The sequence below is a fragment of the Dermacentor variabilis genome, chromosome 7 (genome assembly GCF_050947875.1).
Source record: "Dermacentor variabilis isolate Ectoservices chromosome 7, ASM5094787v1, whole genome shotgun sequence".
Classification (NCBI taxonomy): domain Eukaryota; kingdom Metazoa; phylum Arthropoda; class Arachnida; order Ixodida; family Ixodidae; genus Dermacentor; species Dermacentor variabilis.
Window position 1 is genome coordinate 171,899,452 of NC_134574.1, and position 6,451 is coordinate 171,905,902.

General features: G+C 49.1%; 1 non-coding gene across 1 annotated transcript; it reads left to right on the forward strand.

The window, feature by feature from the left end:
- Positions 1-954: 954 nt before the first annotated feature.
- TRNAR-ACG (transfer RNA arginine (anticodon ACG)) lies at positions 955-1,027 on the forward strand. The gene has a single exon. It is a non-coding gene; the product is annotated as a tRNA-Arg (tRNA).
- Positions 1,028-6,451: the final 5,424 nt, after the last annotated feature.

Sequence of the window (6,451 nt, forward strand, 5' to 3'; positions counted from 1 at the left end):
AGTGTCAATTCTCAATGGTCCCAACATCGCGGTGCCCGAATCTCTCGCACGCATGGGGCCTTGAAAGCGCCTAGGTACATGATATATGTTCGGCGGATATGAACAGCACTTAAAGATTGTGTGAAAAAGAAATTAAGAAAAAGGAAAAAGGTTTCAGCGCTTGCCGAGATACGCGATATATTTTCGGAGAATTTGAACAGCATTTAAAAGTATAGTGAAAAAAAGAAAATTAGAAAAAGAAGAAGAAAAACGAAATTGCTACACTTTCTACAAGCAAACAACTTGTTAAGTTTGTAAATTAGTGACAAAGAGAAAAACTTATGGCTAAGAGCTTCTAGTACAATTTACGCGCTGTACGAACTTCAAATTGGCAAGTTAACCATCTCGCACCTTATAGGAGCGTACAAAGTATGGCAGAAATGACAACGACAATTTCTGCACCTGAATGGATGCAGCCACGTGAGCTTTTCAGAGTGTTTAGCCTCACTAAAAATCCGCATTCAAAGCAGTTTTTTTTTTTTTTTTTGTCAGAGGGGATGACACGCCGACATGTTTTTGCCGGATGACTACAGATGATCTCAAAAGTAGGTTTTCTGTGCTTAAGGTCCCATTTCGGATCGAGAAGCACAGATTCAATATTTCGCGACATCGCGACATCAGGCTGGAAAGGGGCTAAGGCGCGATTCTTTCCTGACAACAATTACAGCGACCAACACAACAGGCAACAATCATCGCTGCCGCAAGCTACAGCGTTTTTTCTCTCTACATTGCTTGGCACCAACACAGAAGGATACGTATCTGGTCCAACAAACCAATTTCAACAGTAGCCAAGCTTGAAATTACCGGTGTATCGCACCAGAATTGTCACTAGCGAAAAGCCGTAGTGAAAGCAACCTCCGCCCTGCAAAGGTGCGCTGCGTTCAAGGACGGCTGGCTCGGCACCGACATCGCGGCGGGCCTGTGGCGCAACGGATAACGCGTCTGACTACGGATCAGAAGATTCCAGGTTCGAATCCTGGCAGGCTCGGCCTTTTTTTTTTTAAAGAGATATTTGTTTTCCGCTGTAGAACTCCAGAGCTGTTTCGACCTAAAGGGCGAAGCATTGGAAAGCGTTTCGTTGGAGCTCCTCCTCGGGCGGCGACGTGAAAGCGTACGACGCAGCGTGCCGCGCAGCAGACGCGATGCCTGCCTCGCGAAGCTGTCGCGATGAGCAGCGCTGCCGCCGGTGGCGCTGCTGGCGTCGTACCTCCGTGGCGGCAAGAGGCAGACTTATAGAAGATACTTCAAATATGTAGTTATAAGCTCAGTTACTGAATATTGCGCGAGAAAGTATATGGAGTGGAGTACTAAGTACTGATAAAAAAGGTATTTCGTTACATTATTCATACTTTCTAGACACATGTTCTTTCTTGTACAACAAAAAGTACAAAAATAGGTGTATTGTTAAAAGGTGTTCAAGATGAGTGGCTTTTGCAAGTTTTCGTCGGAGATATTGCCTCTGTTCTTAAAAACACGACTCTCTATGCTGAAAAGGCGGCTCCGTAGATGCGCTCGACAGGACGGCGACATTACGTAGCAGGAAGAGTCGACAAAGCGCACAGTACTTCAGTGCAACTGCGACTCCCTTTGACCCATTTTCGCACAGGTAAGCCTATACAATACATGAGCAACAGAAACTATATTACCTCCCGCAGGTAGCTCGTGCCTTGAATTAAAGCTTCCTGATTTGTTGATTAGCTGCCTCGCTCTTTTCACTACAACCAGTAAACGCTGTTAGTGAAGGGTTCAAACCTTAGTCACCTGGAATTTTCAGACGCTTACTTCAGCGATGCCTGTAACTGTTGATGACTCCTAGACTTCTGCAAAGTCTGCAGCCTCGTAGTTCTATCATCTAAGATAATCACTACCCTAGCTATAGCCAGATCTAGCGATCAGGAAGTATAGCTGTACAAAGAAAATTTGGCGGTGATAGCTTAATGACCATCCCCCTCGGCAGCTTTGACCAGGTTCTACATCAGCAGGGCACAATTCATCGAGTTATGCCAATACCCTCACCACTATGTATATTTTGCGCAAATTCAAGATAAATTTGTTTTCTCCCCTTGTTACTGCGACACTCTTTTCCACATTCTCCAGCCGCAGAGAGACACTGCACATTATTGCTGCCATCCCGACGCGACGGGCGAAAGTTTCTTTTAGAACCGGGTATGTATGTATGTATGTATGTGCAACACGCAGTCGGTACGGGTTCCCACCGCGCAGTATAGCTTCGGCGCCGAATTTGCAGCAATCTGCTCAGGCGACGTGTCTGTGATCGCTTCCGCGTCGGCGCTTGTCAGCGAAGTTTCACTTCGCTGACAAGCGCCGACGCTGACAAGCATTCACTTCGCTTTGTCAAAAATTTCGCGGACAGGCACTCCCGTCCAATCACCGAACTTCTCAACAAAGCTACGCCTTTCTTATGGGGCCGTAGAGAAGCTCATACATTCTCTGATTAGATCCTTCCTCTCCCGACTTCTCCTCTGTTGGCTCCCACGGAGGTTCGGACGAACGGCAGTGCATACGGAATCGGAGCCGTCCGTGCCCAGCGCCAGCATGGTCGCGACTGCGTCATAGCGTGTACGCCCGCCGCCTGCCCTCTGCACAATTACTCGATTACCGAGCGTTAATGCCTTGCTTGGGCCATCTCCAAATTTCTGCCGTACCTCTTTGGCCGTCCATTCACGGTAGTGACTAACCAGCATGCGCTCTGCTGGCTTTCCTCGCTGAAAGATCTTACAGGCTGTTTTGGACGCTGGGCTTTGCGCTTGCAAGGGTACTCGTTTTCCGTCGTGTCTGGCCGATTACGTCAGGAGGCGGACTGCCTGTATCCCGATATCTCGTGGATCCACCCGACAGCACCAACCCTGAGACCGATACGCGCGCGTGTTCTTTCTGTCTCCAAGTTTCTTCATTTCGGCGATGAATAGTGGCGTGATTCTGCTTCACGTTCCATCATCAACCGTCTCAGCTCCGGGGCCTCGGACGAGTCGCTCCGGATGTTTACCTTATATAGTGGGCCTTTATGCCGCCGCAGTATATACCCGGAAGGCCCTGAGCAGGGTTAGCCTGGCATTTGTTCTGCCTGAACCTCCTACGCCCTCCGAGGAAAACGACGTCTTCAAAGGTCCTGTGCGAAAGACCATTCTTTTGCAGGCGGTCGACCATCGCTTTCCTTTCTGTGTCGAACTGCGGGCGTATCCACATAAAATGTTCGACATCGGCGATATCACCACAGAAGACACATAGTGGGGACGAGCGTCGTCCAGTGTAGAATACCCAAGCCGGGGTGTATACGCGGAGCCGGTTCGGATGCGGTACAACCGCGTTGCTTCTTCCCGAGTAAATCCATGGGTCACACAGGCTAGGTGGATCGCCCTAAAGTGAATGCGAATTGCGTTCTTAGGGTTCTGAAAAACCTTTGACGTTCCTACTTTTGGGAGACATGTCAGTGCCAGGCGTGCAACAGTGCCAGCTTTTTCATTTCCTTCAATTCCTACGTAGGATGGGATCTACTGAAATTTTACATTGAAGCCCTTGCTCATTAAAACTTTGATCAGTGCCAGAGATTGCCTTGTAAACTTGTATCGAGGTAAACTACGGTGTAATCGTTGAAACGATGACTTTGAGTCCGTCAGCATCACGACGTCACGTGCGGAATAAGTGCGTAGTTTTCGCAAGGCACTCTCTGCTGTTGTGGACGGTATACTACGCGATATAGGCGGGCAGACCACGACACATCAAGGGAGGGTATGCAGAATGCCGCGGCGCAGCTGTTTGTCTGTGCACACACGGACCCGTCTGTGTGCATTTGTAGGTGGCTTTGAAACGCTGTGCTTGATCAAGTGGTCAAGCACAAGAAACTCTGCTTCGGCAGTGGAAATGGTGCGTTTCGCCGGTAGGTGGTGTAGACTGAGGTTGCACGAAACGTCCGAAAAAGACCATGGTGGGTCGAGGCGACTCCGTTTAGGCCACTCCAATCCTAAAGATCGAAAGATGTTCAGCGCCGCGTGAAAATGGGAGCGAGTTCTTGCTCTTAGCCGCCGGAGAAGCGCCGTGCCTGCGGGCGACTCTCCCAGCCTTAAAAGCTGCATGATCAGCAAGGCCTGAGATGCCAAAAGGCCAAGTGGAAGAGACTGCGCTTCATTATTAACCTTCTTGTTTGAATCCGCCTGAAGAAATCCCATTGCCAAGCGAAGTCCCTTCCTGTGCATTGCCTCCAAGCTCTCGAATTGGCTCGGTGATGTTGATATCAGCGGCAGCTGATGAATAATGCGGCTTGTTATCAGTGGAGCGTTCAGTTTGGGCATAGACATGTGGCGAGTACAGATGCTCACCGATCGCGGTCCTTACTTCTTATCCCGTGACATCGATGACCTTTTCCGCTTATCTTCTACAAAACACAAGGTCACCACCGCCTATCAGCCTCAGACGAACGACTGAATCGCACCACAACCGACATGATCTCCATGTACGTTTCCGCCGACCACTGCGACTGGGATGCTACATCACCCTTCGTTAAATTCGCCTATAATTCGTCGCGCCACGACACTGCAGTCTGCTCACTTTTTTTTTTTTCTTGAACCGACACTACCCATGGATCGGCCGCTCCGCCACAACCGTCGCAGTACGCGCAAGATGCCATCGCAAGGGCAAACGCTGCGCGTCCTATCGCGCGTGACCGCCTTGCACGATGTCGCAGGCGTCATAGAAGTTTCGTTACCATTTCCGTCATGTGGATGCCTACTCTCTTGGATTCTCCTCTGGTCGCCAACTCGAAGAGTTCGTCTTTCAGCGAGGGCCTACCATGCGGTCCTTATCTCGTTCTGCGCCAAGTCATCGATGTGACGTACAAGATTGTACCAGCAAAGCTAACGGTGCCATCTGCGGCGGTCCAGACTGATGTTAGTTCACGTGATTCAGCTGAAGCCGTACAGCCCGTCCGCTGATGCTGCACTCTGACCTGGCCGGATGGTTTGAGTGTTTTCGGCCGGGGGATAAGGTCGCGAGACAGAAGACTGCAGCACTAGGCCGGCACCGATGAAGAAGAGGTCGCTCGTCGCCGTCTTGGCTGCTGTTACGTCTGTGCTGCTCGCCTCACTTGTAAATACTTGTCAATATCCGTTTTTTGTGCAGCATTATCATTAAAGGTAGTATCTCTCTCTCTCTTTGTCGACCGTGACACTTGTTCAGGAGAAGTTTACTGCGCAAACTTTTTAAATATAGCTATAATTGTTTTCACTCATGTGGAAGGCCTCCTTGCTTTTATTTATCTATGCCTCAGAGCAATATGAAAAAAGTTTTCGCTCGTTTTACCGAACCTCGCTTAAACTAAGCCAGCCACATTCTAACCGCCACGGCGTCTCAGTGGCTATGTGGCGCTCTGCTGCTGGGCACGATGTCGTGGGTTCGGTTCCCCGCAAGCGGCGACCGCATTCTCACGGGGCGAAGTGCAGAATCGCTCGTCTACTTAGATTTAGGTACATGTACGCAATGTGTTCGAAATTAATCCGCCCCCCCCCCTACGGCGTCTCTCACAGCATGTGTGTCAGTTCGGACGTTGAACCCCCTTCGTTTACCTTTCTTTCTTTCTTTCTTTCTTTCTTTCTTTCTTTCTTTCTTTCTTTCTTTCTTTCTTAGCGGGATGGTGGGAGGCGGGTGGTGAAAGAAAGCCTCGAATTTTTGTTTACGCGAGTCAGCTAAACATTTCCGATTTTCTGTTTAACAAAAATCGATGTTCAGTTCACGATTCCGAAGTATTAGCGCCGTGGGCTAAGGAAATCACGCGCTGTCGACCAATCAATCTTTATGCGATTAAGACCCGGCGCTCACATTTAATGCGTGTCCAGCGCGTCCTGAAACATCGGGAACGACCGGGCACACTTACCAAGAGTAACTCGATTTACATCTCACTTATTGCACTGGTGGTTCGGCGGAAAGCGCGTCGTGTTTGTTTGTTTCTTTCGTCGTTTTCACTTGACAGCGTTAAATCATCTGCTCCGGCATGGTTTGGGCGGAGTCGGCATGCGCCTTTATTGAAGTCCTTGATTTTCACTTAGAAACACGGAAAGATTGACGTAATAGTTCTGCGAAAACCCGCAAAGTGGAGAGGAGTAATTAATAAAGGGAAAATGAGATATCCACCCTATCGTAGAAATTGCTACAAAGGAAACCCTTACGGGTTCGTCGAAGGAAAAGCCTCGCAGTTGAAGAAAAATTCGTCCTGGTGTGGGACTCGAACCCGGGACCAAAGCCCTTTGTAGATTTGTGGTTTCCTTTGTAACAATTGCTGCGATTGGGTGGATGTCTTATTTTCCCTTTATTATAAACATAGAAAGGTAGGCTATTGTCGTCGTCGTCGTCTTCTACAAAAATTGTTGGAGAGAACTTTGGCGTTGCGGTTGTTCATGGA